The sequence below is a fragment of the Pseudopodoces humilis genome, chromosome 10 (genome assembly GCF_049639895.1).
Source record: "Pseudopodoces humilis isolate 2021_Gansu_Grassland_sample_001 chromosome 10, ASM4963989v1, whole genome shotgun sequence".
Taxonomy (NCBI): domain Eukaryota; kingdom Metazoa; phylum Chordata; class Aves; order Passeriformes; family Paridae; genus Pseudopodoces; species Pseudopodoces humilis.
In genome coordinates, this window is record NC_142209.1 from 9,812,668 (window position 1) to 9,827,294 (window position 14,627).

Consider the following 14,627-nt stretch of genomic DNA (forward strand, 5'->3'; position numbering starts at 1 on the left):
ATGTAGGAGGGCAACAGGCAGAGTTTCCACTGAAACGTGTTTAACTTGAAGGTCTCCCATGCATTGTCTCAGTGGCTGGATTTCCCAGGGCACACACTTTTTAAGTATCTTTTTTTATAATTATGAACTGAATTCTTTCCAAATGAGCTGCATTTGCTGTGGCAAGGTGCAGATGTGTGCTAAGTAGCACACTGTGTTCAGGCTACAGCTTCAAAGCAGCAGCAGTGATTCAGTGATAAAGCCTTAGGATCAACAGTGTGTCAGGCAGGACAGCTGCCTTGGGTGCTTTTAGGGGGTCTGTGTGCCATTTGTTTTGTTGCTTTAGAAAGGCCTAAGTGAGGAAAAGCAGGGTGCACACCTGCATGGCTTCCTGCAGCATGGTGGGGATTGTTCCTCATAAAAACGGAGCACCTTCAAATGCAATAGGATCTGTCAGGCTGAGAAAGAGTGATGGGCTCCTGTTAGCATCAATAGCAAAAGGTCTTTGTACACAAATTGGTAAGTATACAGTGAAAACCATCACTCATATCTGAAAATCCTGGTCTTTTCTCTCTGAATTAAAAAACCCTGTTTGCTTATATTAGAAGAAAAAGTTATGACCTTTTTTAGTGAAGTTGTAATTATGTCTGCAAGCTAAGATTCTTGCTGCAGCATTTTCTGACACTGACAGTTTCACTGTGGTGACATCACCACAGTTGACCTCAGCAGCCTGAATTTCACCCATTGGCCTGAAAAACATGGGAACAAAAATGTATGCAAAGACGAATAAATATTAAAATATTGCTAGAGGCAGCTTGCTGCCACAGTGTCTGGGTGAGCTTATTGACTGCTGGCCAAGTCTGCAACACAGCCCCAGCTTCAAATGCCATAGCACTCTGATGATCCTATATTGAACACCTACTTTAAAGCAGCTCATATTTTTTCCTAAATTTGGCCTGTGTCTTAATAGAAGTAATTTTGTTTCTTATAACCCAACCATAACGCAACCATAGGGGGTTTCACATTCAGAGACAGACAGTTTGAGCTGTATATTTAATTACTTTTCCTAAAGATCTCTTCAACATCCAGGAGAAAAGAAAAAAAGTGTCCTTGTTTGAAATATCACTGCTCGTATGATAATTCAGGTAAATATTAATTTTAAAGAAGTGCAGAAGAAAAAGCAGCAGAAAAAAAAGCCATAGTTTCTGTGTCTCTAACTTCCAGATTAATTTATAATTTGACTGTCATTATCATTGTGGTTATTTCCTTTTCTTACTGTATGGTGTGATCACCTCAGCCAGCAAATCCCCACCCAGCAGATCACATACTCCCCCACAGTGGCATGGGGGAGAGAATCAGAAGAGCAACAGTGAGAAAACTTGTGGGTCAAGGTATAAAAGCAGTTTTAAAAATGAGGAGAAAGAGTAGGGGGACACAAACTGATGCAGAAGAAGTCACTTCTCACCTCCCACAAGCAGACCAGTGCCTAGTCAGTCAGCCTCCAAAGAGGGGGTACTGTGGAAAGGCCAAACCCCCAGTTCTGTGGCTGAGCCTGGCACTGTGTGACATGCAGCACCCCTTTGGTCAGCCCGTGGTGCTGTCCTGGCTGTGCCCACTGCCAGCCTCCTGCCAGCCCTGTGGGCGACAGAGCTGAGAAGAGAAAGCCCTGACACCCTGCAAGCCCTGTTCAGCACCACCTCGAATACTGGTGTGCTATCAGCACAATTTTAGTTGCAAGCTGGCAAGGTGCAGATGTGATGAAACAATTAACTTCGTTGCAGCCAACCCAAAGACAGAGCTTCATTTAAAAGTTTTCTCTTTTTTTCCTCTTTCCCCAGTGCAGCTATTTGCTGTCTTCTTCCCCATTCTTTTGCACCATTACATCTTCTCTATGATTCTTCACACTGCTGCCTTTCCCAAAAGAAGTTTGTAACTTCATCAGTGTTTTTGTGCACCCAGGCAGGCAGGGAGGGGAAGTGGGGAGCCATATAAATATGTTTTGAACTTGGTGTAGGCTAACCAACAACTCACATCTGTGTCACAGCTCAACATTCACTTGAAGAAAACCAAGTGTACTATATCAGAAAATTTCAGCTCTGTCTCAAATTACACTTCACAAGATCAACAAAGACACCACAAAGAAAATAGTTCAGCTTTGCAGCCTAGAGGAGCTGTACCTGTGGTCCTTTGCATTGTACTTAAGTGCTGCTGTTTTGTATATAGCTTAAGGTTGTTTCATCAATTTTCTAACTTTTAACAAAATCTTAATTTTCTACTCAGTCATTTCACTGTATTTCATCCCAGCTCTGAGCAACACCAGCTTAAACTGAAAATGAGAAAAAGCAGTACGAATTTCATTTCTTGTAGTGAAAATATTAATACTTCTATAGGAAGAAGAAAAGCTTTATTTGGAAAAGTAAGAGAGAAAAGATGGGGTGGAAAAAAATGAGATATACTGGTAACATTTCTCTTAAGACTAGAGTAGAAGTTGCTTTAGGTAAGGTAGTCTGTAAATTTTTCTGATGTTATTCTGATACAATTCTGAAAGTGAATTCTGAGGTGTTTTTCTCCTTACTTTGCAAAATCAACTTTTAATTAGTGTTCCTAAACACTAACATGTACATGTATTTACGTTAGTACACGTGTGTATTAAGAATCCCTAGTCCATCACTTTCCAGTGACCTCGAGGGTTTTTGGTGTAATTAAAAAAAATAAAAATAGAACTTATCCTCCCTTCACAGAAGAAATCAGAACATTAACTAATTTTAGCCTATCCACCACTTTAGATCACATCTCTGGTGTTTCTGTTGTTTCTCTTGCTTGTCATGTGGCTGTGAGAGTAGTGAGTCTTCTGTCTCAGGCGGTTCCTCATTTTAGAAGGGGAAGGATTTTTATTGTCAAGCCTTTGTGCAGTGTAAACACTTCCCCCCCCCGCCCCATTCTCTTGGTAGGTGGTAGGGATTTGGGATCTGCCTCCGCAGAAGGCAATTCTGCTGGTGAGGATGTCTGTATGTTTTAAAGAAGAGCATTTATCCCTCTTACAGGCTTGAAAAGAAGGTCAGAATTCACGATAAGTTTTGTTTTTCTTTCAAACACTTGCCAGTAACATCAGAGCTCAGTTAAACCAAGCACCATTAGAGTGTGTTGACCGTGTCCCGAAATATCGCGCCAGCCCTCTTGGGGAGCCCGGCTGCCCACACGGCTGCGTTCGGGGCCGTGCCTGTGCCTCCCGCCGCTCCCCTCTCCCCGCTCCTCTCTCCCAGCTCCCCGCTCCTCTCTCCCAGCTCCCCGCTCCGCTCTCCCCGCTCTCCCCGCTCCTCTCTGCCCGCTCTCCCCGCTCCTCTCTGCCCGCTCCTCTCTGCCCGCTCCTCTCTGCCCGCTCCTCTCTGCCCGCTCCTCTCTGCCCGCTCCTCTCTGCCCGCTCCTCTCTGCCCGCTCCTCTCTGCCCGCTCCTCTCTGCCCGCTCCTCTCTGCCCGCTCCCCGCTCCCTGCCGCGCCGGGCCCGGCCTGCTCGGGAGGAGCAGCGAGGGAAGGCAGCCAGAGTGCGCTATGGGCCTGCGTGCCCGGTGGGGCTGGGGGGAGGTGGAGCTGGCGGGAGCCGCCGCAGAGGAGCGGGGCCCTCATAACAGCTCCTCATAACGTGAGGCGGCCGAAACTCTGCTCCCGACTGCGCCGTAGCCGCGTTCTCCTTGGCGTGGGATGGGAAATAGAAGGTGTGTTGATCCAAAGATAGGTCAAAAGTGGTTGGTGTCATTGTCTTGGAAGTGTAATAGACTGAAAAGGTGCATTTCCGACAACAATTATGCTTTTAATGGTGAACCGTGGAGCATGAGCCACTATGGGAGAGCTCCCTGTGGGCCTCCCTCACAGCTCCTTTGTGGGGTGTTGGCTCTGTATTTCTGTGGTTATGGCACAAAAGTTCTAGGGGTCAAACTTTGTCTGGTAGAACAAAGAGGAATAGAAGATTTTACAGAAGAGCGTTTTGGAAGATCCTTGTCTATCCCAGGGAATATTTTCTGGCCCTGCAGAGAGCCAGAGGATTTTTGCTACCACACAGCATTTAAAGGGGAACCTCAGTGCTATCTGTGCTATTCTGAAGTCATAACAAGAATGAGGTGAATGACTTCAAAAATATATATATTTTTAGTATTAAATGGAACTCCATTTACATGTGGTTAATGTTGACATGAAAAGTATGCTCTGGTAAATATGTGGTCTGATAAGAGCTGCTGGAATCAAAAATAAAGGCAAATTATTATCAATTTGGTAATTCTGAGCAGCTGCCTATTTTATCTTTGAAATAAATGGCTGGAAGTATTTTTTTTCTTTTTTCTTTTTTTTTTAGAAAAAAATGGAATTATGCTACTATGAAAGCACAAAAGTATCTCTATTTCTGTCTGAGGATATTGTGAATACTTGCATTGCTCTTTTTTGACAGTATGGGTAATAGCAGAAGCAGCGTGGATTAAACCTTTCTCAGAGAGCATGGCATAGGCTGTAATAGAAGTCTCTCAAAAGAAGAAATGATTGCTTTCAAAAACCTCAAAAGATACATTAAAAAAGCAGCTTCATGCTTATGGGTATGGTAACCCTTGATAAAAGGCTACACTATCTTGGCTCTCAAAACTCTTGAAATTAAATTAAATCCATTGAAATTCTTTAGTAAAGGGCTAAGAAGTAATAGCTTTTATTCTGTCAGTGTGCCCTACTGGATTTTTCCCTTCCAAACCACCTGAGATCCTCTTCTTAATAGCAGAGATGGTTGTATATATGTATCCCAGAATTCACAACATTACAGCAGGTCATCTGTCCATTTCACTTCTTCCCCTTTTTGAGGTAGGGTGAACACTGTATACAAAGTACTGAGAGTCTCAGAAGTTACTCTTTTTCTGCCTCCTTCTGGCCACTTGACTCCTCTTCGCCTTCAGAACAAAACCAGCTTTGCTTTTATGAAATAAGCTGTGGTGGCAGCATGAGCAGCCGTGCCTGCATTTTGCCCGTGCCAGCTCTCAGTGCTGCTGCCCGGGGCCTCATGCTGAGTGACCCCTGGGCAGGCTGCAGCCCTTTTGCTGGCTCCTACAGACGTGTTTTTAATGAATCTCACATGGGAAGAAGAGGGGTAGATGTAGTAGCTTTCTCCTTGCGAGCTTCAGTGAGGCATGGGGGGCAGGTGCTCACCTGCATGTGTCAAATAAATGTGCAAGTGTCAAGTGTTACGGATGTTGTGCAAACTGGCTGTAATAGCAACAGGTTGATATTTTTTTTCATAAAGTGCATATTAAGTCCCATGTACTCCAGGAAAAAAACCCAACAGGAGTGTGTGCTGTTACCCTGGGGACTGCTCTGAACTCTTACAGGTAAAGCACTATCCTTTCCTTGAAATTTCCAAGTATAAATTTCCTCCTCTCACTGTAATATGTTTGATGTCAGTATTTTCTTCTTCTCTCACATTCCTGTTTTTGCAGTTCTACAGTATGTGAAACACCTGTTATTGTAAGCATTGATGATACTGAAGAAATAACAAGGCTCTACAGCACAGAAACCTGTGTTAATAGGTATGTGAATTAAAGAGTGGGAGGGGAGCTGATGGTAAGAAGTTCAAAAACCTGACTCTTTACGATAACTTTGACTTCCTCTATATAAAATTTTGCTGTTTTGAAGTTTGCAGGTTAAATATATAAAGGGATGAGTTGGCAATGGGAACTTTCCCCTACTTCAGACAGTATCTGGTAAGGTTGTTATCAGCAAATCAAAGGTTTGCATGAACATATGCTTATGCCTGTGGTTAGGTGTGTGTTATCCTGTTATTTGGCTTACAAATTTTCATGTCAGCTTTGCAGCCTACCTTGTCAAAGAATCTGTTTGTTTTAGAAAACTGACCTAAAAAATAATTTTGCAAGGGAAAACCCCAGAGTTCTCTGCAGGAACATGATTTGAGCACACCTCCTTGAGAATGGAAATGTTTTAGTTCCATGTCTACCAGCAGTTTGCTTGACCCCTAAGGCAGCAGCAAAGAGGTCAGCCTGCAGGGTCAAGAGCCATGAGTGCTATGGCATGACATGGCTTCTACTGCAATCTGTGGACAGCCTGTCTGTGTCCTGGCCCAGAGAGGATACAGAGATGACCCAGTCCTTTCCTGCACCCCATGATGTCTCTCAGGTTGACTAGCAGCTGCAGGTAGCAGTGGAGAAAAAGTGGTGAAGTTTAATTTCTAAGGCTTGTTTAAGAGGATAAAGAGGAAAAACTGCTGCATACATCTAGGCTGTAACTGCTAGAGTTAGTGTACTCTAGCTTGCACTAATACCCATGTGGGAAAATGGAGAAGCCTTAGAGGCTGTATTTCTTCCCCTGCAATCAACAAGAGCTCAGTTAAATGTTTTCAGGCTCATGGTTTTCATTCATGTTACTGAATCACAGCCTCTGCACAGCAACCATACAGCAACAGGCTTTAAAAGTCCAGCAAAGGAAGTCTAAGTGTTGGGAAATGGCTTGAAGATTTCATTGCATTTACTGCAGTGATTACACAGAGTCTGAAAGTTCAGAGTTTTAGGTGAGGTGGAAGTAGGCTTGGTTTGGAGGAAACAAGATGAAAAAGAATATTTCACAGCAGAAGTGCTTCAGATTTCCATATGAATTGGAAACAGGATCACTCCAGAGTGGCATAAATGGAAGCCTTTGCCTTGCTTTTAAAATTTCAGAATTCACCATCCAACAAGAGGCAATGTCATTTTGAAGTCCTAGAATTTCAGAGCTATCTTGTTAGTTATGCTGAGTATAATTAGGAGATGCTTGTGTCTGTAATCTTCCTGGTCAGCTATGTAGTTTTTGCTGCTACAGACGCTTAATTCTTTCATAGCTTTTGTATGCTGGGCATACAAAAATTAAGGCTTTTCCTTCAGACGGAGATATACTGAGCAATATGAACCTCATTTTAGTTTGATATCCCAGCTTAATTTTCAGTTTACTGAGGTTCAGAAAATTGCTCCACACTGGTCAATGGAGATGCATTCTAGAGGGGTGAATGTGTAGAAAAAATGATTTTTATATTTTTTCCTCTTCATATATACAGCATGATTTTAAACAGTCTCAAGTGTTTAACTAGAGTGATTGATTTATTTGGAACTGATTGATGGTCACTAATGCATTTGAATTATCTAAGATAGTTTCAAAACTGAATAAAAAATTTTGTTTAAATATAGATTCCCTGTTACTAAAGGAGGTGAATGAAAATGAATTCAGATGTTGTGTAGTCTTATCTTACTTGTTGTGTGTTCTTACCTCATGTGAATCATGATTTTTGAAGAGTTAAGATTTTAGCTAAGAGAAGCAATTTATAATGATCAAGATGTAAGTCAGATAAGCAAATGGTAAGTTAATGATTATTAGATACTTAAGCCAGAGCTAATTGTTATATTGTTTGCTATTATGAACTTGTTAATAGAAGTGGAGTAAGTGAACCATTGTAAGAACAGATTGAAACCAGTGAGAACAATGGCCAGCACCTGGACTCTATACCAATCACCAAGCAGGGGGCCTTGGATCATGCCAGAGGGTCACAGAGACCTGATGAAGACTTTCCTGACTTCATCCTTTGAAGACCACTGACCCAATTTGAGACCACCAACCCAAATCAAGAGAAGAATTGTGCACACGTGAAGGACTAAGAGCCTCATTTTAATACTGAATGGGGATGGAAGGTGCTGGGGTTATGCATGTGTTTTGTATGTAAGATTTTGGAAAATAAATAGAGGGAAGAGAACCTTGTTTGGGGCAGTCACGCCTTTTGGGGACAATCCCCGTGCTGCCCACTGGTGAATAAACATACCACTTTTTAACTTTAATTACTTAGAGGGTCTTTGACTGTGATCATAGTGTTTTTTTTAAACGATTCACATGGGCAATCATTGCCTGATTAAAATATATTATTGTGTGTAGGCTGAATGATACTGCAGTGTTTAGTGGGAAAAAAATTCTTTAATGAAGTCTGGAGAGCTCCCATACAAAAATACCAGACACTCACATTCATTCTACCATATTTTGCAGTGTGGAGTTTTTTTTCAGTGATACTGGCAGTTATGGATCAGGGAAGAATCTTGAGTGGATGTGTGGTGGTGGTTGGTGTGTGCATGTGCTCATGCATCATGTCCACAGCAATGTTGATGAAAAGCTCTACCAGTCCTACACTGTTGGAAAAATAATTTTTAAGTCTCTGCCCCTCTCTCTGAAACATCTTCAGGATGATTCCAGAGATAAGGAGAAATGTAAACATGGGATTCAGGTGTTCATAAACTAGAAGGGGAAAAATATTTTTAAAATAAAAGAAAATCCCAACAAAATAAATGCATAGATTTCTTTGAACTACCCAGCTAGACCTGCTATGTATGTGTGTCTTCTAGCTGTTCTACCCCTCTCTTCCTGAAATATAATTTTAATAAGTTTATAAAGCTGATTTGAAACATGCAGCAATAAGACACCATAGATTTCTGTCTCAGGGAAGTCTTAGCTGATGATAGCAGAGTGTGTTGGTTTCAATGTATTCTAACTAAAACTAAGAAGTATGGGCCAGACTTTTAATCTGGGTAGCTCTGTCTGGAATGGTGCATGAATATACAAGCATATATGTGTGTCTGAATAGACATTGGTATAGTCATAAATGTCAGAAAAAGCTGCTCAAATACACACTAATAGGTCTTTAGTGTTTATTTGGTGCATTTGAAATACAATTTTTCTTCCATATGGACTGCATTTTCAAGTTCCTTTTCTTTTTGTCCTTCACCTGACTGGAGTATTCCATTTCTTTGCACCCACAACCAGCATGAGGCCTGTAAAATTGCTTTTTTTTTCAGTAAGAACTACAGGATTTGGTCTATAGTTTTAGTGTAGATTAAAGAAATAATGGATTTCTTTGAAAAAAAAGCCAAGGAAAATCAGGACCATTTTGTTCAATACTACATCACTGTTTCCAGTAATTACCTTATACAGTTAGCAAGTCTTTCCACTTTATGTAAATATATTAACTTCTGAAAATCCCTTATAGCTGTGAGGTGGGGCCTTTTGAAGGAGGTGTTCTTTTGAAGGTTCAAGGGTCTCTTAAACATACATTTTCTTTCTTCAAAGTAAATCTTATAGATTCCCTGTCACAAATCCTTCTTGTTAGGAATTCTGCTTCAAGAATGGTTTGAATTTCAATATCAAGTATTTCAAACAAATACATCTAATGCCTCAATACATTTTTCTTAGGGTCAGTCAGTGGCCCTAAATAAGAAAGGGAACCTCTGATAATTTGAATTCTATTCCCAGCAGCCCTTTGAAGAAAAGAATAAAATAAAATCTGTGCTTTTTTTTATAGTTACTCCTGAAAACCAAGAAAGGGGAAGTAACTGTAAACTTGCAGGTTTTGAAGCTGCTTTTTCTGCTTCTTCATTTTGTGCTCCCATTCCCTATATTTTTGTAAGATGAGTGAAAGGTGAAAAACTAACAGAAAATAATGCAATAACTTTAAGGTAGGTTTTGATCTTGACTCCTAAACAAAAGAAATAAGTATAAGCATGTGTGTTATTATCAGTTTAGGCTGTCGAGTTTTCTGTAGTGAAATCCTGTTCTAGAAAATCTTAATGATTGAAGGACAAGTGGTCTGTTTACACATCACTGAAGAAGTGAGGCCATAAGACTGTAAAGCATTTACCTCTGAATTTTTATTGTAGCTAAAAATGGATATTTTTTGTGATATAAATTTGAAAATTCTGAAATGTTATAATGTAAAGGTTGTGTAGGCTGCAAATCAAGAGAGAGAAAAGGTACTTGTAAAATTTGGATATGAAGAAAAAGAATATAATCTCAAGAAATTTGCATAATAAGAGCTAGAATTTTGCTCAGTGTCTGCATCTGTGGATGTGAGGAAGTACATACCTCTTCTTGGTTTTAAAGCCTTTAGCTATGAGACAATTAAGGAAGAACATAGATTTCTTGAAAGATTGTCTGGTTTATGTTATGAGATTACACAGCTCAAGGACACCTTCTTGTTAAGAAAACCAGAACTGAACTTTCTTCTTGAAATCCACCCTCATTTTTACAGTCAGGGTCTCCAGGAAATAAAATCATAAATCTGGAATGTTATAAAATACTTTCCTATAATTCAAGGTCAAGTTATAAATCTTAAGTTACCATGTTTCTTGCTAGATATGTATTTGTTCTGGTTCTTAGAGCTAAAATCTTCCAAGAAGTGACCCTTTAAATGTTAGTGACATTAATTTTAGCAGCAGATTTGAACATTACCCTTGCTGAGCTGGGCAGTGTGAGCTGCTTAAAACAAAAGTGTATGCTGATAGGTTTTTGTGCAGCATGGAACACGAAACATTTAAAGGATCCTCTTTTCCTGATAACCCTTTCATGGAAAAATGACAGTTATTCTGCAACTTCATCCATCCTTACATACTCATGTACATGTTCCTGTGTGTACCTCCAGATGCAGTGAGAATTCTGTGGATCACTGCCCTTTTGGGGCACACCTTGGTACTTCACAGATGCTGTAGAGTCGAGGGTAGGGCACAGCAGCCTGACATCTAAGTGCAGCTGGATGTAGTAAAAGCACATTGCATTGTACTGCTGTCTGTGCTTTCTCTGCTGAGATTTTTACCAGCGTCCCACTTGCTTATGCAGAGCTCTCAGTGACCACCACTTCTTGCTCCACAATCTGCTTTTCTCTTCTGCTCTCCTCATCCCTCTCCTCTCCTTCTCTCCCACTTGCAATTGCATTGCTCGACCAGAACATGTGTGCATTGCACAGAGCTGGCTGTCAAAGGGTGCCTTTCCCTGAGCACTGGTGTGCCAAGGGACAGCTGGGGAAGAAGGAAAGCCTCTGTCAGTGCTTGTCTCCAGCTTAGGAGAAGGACAGCACAAATCTCTGCACTAGCAGTGTGTCATCCAGTGATGAAAGTGTTCAAATTATTCCAAATAATCCTGCAGAAATGGCCATAAAGCTATTATTTTAAACATAGAAAACTACAACCTCACACTTAAACAGGTAAGGGGAGGAAGAGATACTGGTAACTGTGTTTACCACAGGTAGATTGAAATACATGGTTAAAGTACAAGCCCAGACACACTGAGGCATAAAATGCATCTCATCAAAGATACTGCCCAAAAGTGTTATTGGGAGGGCTGTGTAGTGAATCATTTTGCTCCATACAATGTGTACAAGTCCTTTCATGTCAAAAGGGAGGTATTGACAAGCTGAAAGAGCAGCCAGGGGCCAGGGAGAGCAAGAGATGTGCTCCAAGCACTTGGACTGGACAGAACTTCAAGTGTCTGCACACTTCTGCAACCTCTCCCCTGCCCCAGAGCAGGGTTTGTAGATCCTGCAGCACCTGGGAGTCAGTGTCACGTGTGCTTTAGTTCAGTGCAAGCTTCAAATCACCCCAAGAGCTAGGAAAGCAGCTTATCAATTGAGAAAATCTTGAGGCATTTTACTCAAAAGGTCTTACCAAATCTTTAATGTAGTCCTTAGATGAGCAAATGGATGATATGTATCTGTCTCTGTACTTTCCTGCTTTCAGCAAGAAAGTGCTGGTATCTCTGGCATCCGCATTGATGAAAAGGAGCTTGATGCCTCTGATGTACAGAATGAAAGCTGAGATATCAGATAGGTTATCCAGAAAGGATCAATCCTTTCATCTAAGCATTCCAAAGGTAAGAAGACAGGCACTCACCTCAAGTGTTTCAGTATGTTAAACTGAGGTTGGAGATTCTGGACCAGGATATCAGCACTGCTGTTTTCAGCTCTCAGAGTATTCCTTACTTCAGGGAACTGCAGTGGGCTGCATCAAAATGCCTTAGCCAATCTCCAGAAAGTCCAGTTGCAAAAACAGCTACCAGAGACAACATAAATGAAATTGTGGCTTAACTGATGTAGCTGGAATGTCACTTATCTGGAAAAGATGGTTGTATTCAGGTCCTCAGTTAATGAATTTTGCAGCTCTGCACCATTTCTGGGCCTTGGTAATTATCATACAGGAACCAGAAAATGAAACCAGATTGGAAAGCTAAGAGCAGCATCAATTGCCAAGCTGAGGCAAAAGCAAGAAGCAGCAGTCAGAAATATTTATTGGTTTTCAGTTATAGCTTTACTTGATCTAATAGTCTTAATCTGACAGTCCTGAAAAACACTGCTGATGATCTTTCACAACAGTAAAGATATTAAATATATCTAATATTGCAGTTAAACAAAACTTGCTTCCACTGCATACATTTTATACAGCATAAAAAGTAGTATCAGTAGTTTAAGTGGGTATTTGCTGGGATTTAAAATAAAAATTCTATTTGACAGGACTTTGGGGTTTTGTTTTTCCTTTTGAGCTCTTACTTGTTCAAGAAACAGTTATAGGAGATTTGGATGATTGGTAAATAATTTATAAAAATGTTTTCACATATTTTACACATAATCACACAAATTGTTGTAGATCATGAATATCAAAATATTTTGCCCCTTAATTAACCTGAATGTTAATGAAAATATAAAACTATTTAAAATAGGTAAATAAGTATAGATGAATGATCTTCAGAGAGATCCCACAGTTATATGGTTGTACAAATATATGTATATTTTCAGCCTGCTTAACTTTCTAATATGAGTTAGGACATGTATAAAACCCAGGCTTTCTCAAAACTACTTTTTCTACTTCCTGTTACCTCTTGGAGTAGAGCAGAGACCATTGTGGAAGCAGCAGAGAAAAGCTTTTCCCACCTTGTTTTTTAACTTCTCTTTTCTCACCCTGCTTGTGTTCCTCATGTAAAAATATGCACAGAGATTGTTTTCCTCAGGACTGGTATTTTGGTGCCCAAAAATTGTAGTAGTATGTGAAAGGTATTTTCAGCTAGAATGGGGTGTATGTAAGCCTGACCTTACATATTCATGATTCAAGAAGGTGAACTGTCTGTGAAGAGTAGTGAGACAGTGCAGGATTTATTTCAGGCAGATGTGGGAAATTTGGAGAAAGGAAGGTTCTGAGAGCAAGGAATAGCACCAAGAATTCTTTGATCAGGGGCAGTGGAGGGCAGGCAGGTCTTGTTCTGTTTGCTATCATCTGTCTTTAAGTTCCTGTTTACAGTAGAAGGCAAGGAAAATGAACTGGTTATTTGCTTTTCTTAAACAAACTTATTTGTGAATCTGTATTTTTCCATGGTGGTTGATCTCCTTCACCTAAAATGAGTGTGCTGGTGGAGGGAGTAAAGTCTCAGAAAATTTGCCCCTTTGGAACGTGTCTATTGATCAGTGTGGAGCAACTTTCTGAACCTCAGTAAACTGAAAATTAAGCTGGGATATCAAAATAAAATGAGGTTCAGATTGCTCAGCATAGCTTTGTCTGAAGGAAAAGCGTTAATTTTTGTTTACCAGATTACAGGTTTACAGTCCTAGACTTTGTTCTAGGAACTGGCACTGTATTTTTGGTTTGATTCAAAATCAATTTTAAATAACGCCTCTATATTTTAACACAGAATCTCATAAACTCTAAAGAGGATCTTATGAGAAGAAGACAAAAACAGACAGAGACTCTTTCTAAACAATTGTTGCATGAAGTTTCATCTTCTGTAATATTTCTTAACGTACTAAGTGTAGGAAGTATCACTTGCTGTAAGGCAGAAAGAGGATGTGCAAATATTTTATGCTGATCTGGGGAGTGAGAACACATTACCAAATTAGTATATTAGCTTGGTATGGGAAAAATGAGCCATTCTTCCTAATAATTTATATTGCTAGCATTTTATCACTTTTTAGAATAAAACTTAGGAAACAATAGTGATACTAAGTTTTTTGCCTTTTTTTTTCGTTTTTTAGCCAGCGATTAGACTTTTGGCAGTGTACACATGTCAGATATTATAAAATAGTTGTGAAATTGTGGTGTTTCTTAGGGTTCTGTTTTATGAGAAACATGGCAGGGTTTTTTTTCTTGAAAGAAATTAATCTAATACTGTTTTGCTTCTCTTGTGATTCAGTGGTTTACACAGTCTGAGAATTCCAGGTGTTTGGGCAATACCACAGCATGGGGTTACCAGTTTTCCCTCCTCCCCTTCCACCATCTTTTTTTTGGTTATTTTTGACTCTTCCATTGCACTGTATGCACAGATTGTATGTGTTTATAAAGCCTCAGCAATATGTTTCTTGAGCTTTGTGACCCAGTTAAAATAGCCAATTTGTGCTAAATGTCTTTGAGTGTTTATTAAGAAATGTCCTATAGTGAAATAGAATTTAGCTAGAAAACCCAAATATCAAAACAAATCTATTTATTTCAGTGTTTGACTTCTCAATGCTGTCTTTTCTCTTACCTGTCCTAAATCACTCAAATATTTACTTGACTCTGCCAAGATTTGTCTTGCACAAATCTACTGTTTACATGATTGTTACTTTAAAAGTATTTATGCAATATTTTTGCACCTCTGTTAGCTGACTCTAATTATGCCCTTTAACAAGAAGTGATAAAGAAATATTTGCAATTACATGAATGACTTTTGCGTAACTCTTTTTCTGTAAAGTTTAGAATTTACTGCCTTTCCTAAATTTTCTGTTTTTTAGTGTGAGAATAAACTAATAAACCAAGACATCCAGTGCATCTTTAGGCAGACTTTTTTTTTTTTCAGAATATCAGGATTAT

The 14,627-nt window shown here is 39.9% G+C and overlaps 1 long non-coding RNA gene across 1 annotated transcript; it reads left to right on the top strand.

Moving 5' to 3' along the window:
* Positions 1 to 5,042: 5,042 nt before the first annotated feature.
* On the top strand, positions 5,043 to 6,112 carry LOC148183674 (uncharacterized). Its single transcript, XR_015773390.1, has 3 exons — positions 5,043 to 5,336; positions 5,445 to 5,534; positions 5,641 to 6,112. It is a non-coding gene; the product is annotated as an uncharacterized LOC148183674 (long non-coding RNA).
* Positions 6,113 to 14,627: the final 8,515 nt, after the last annotated feature.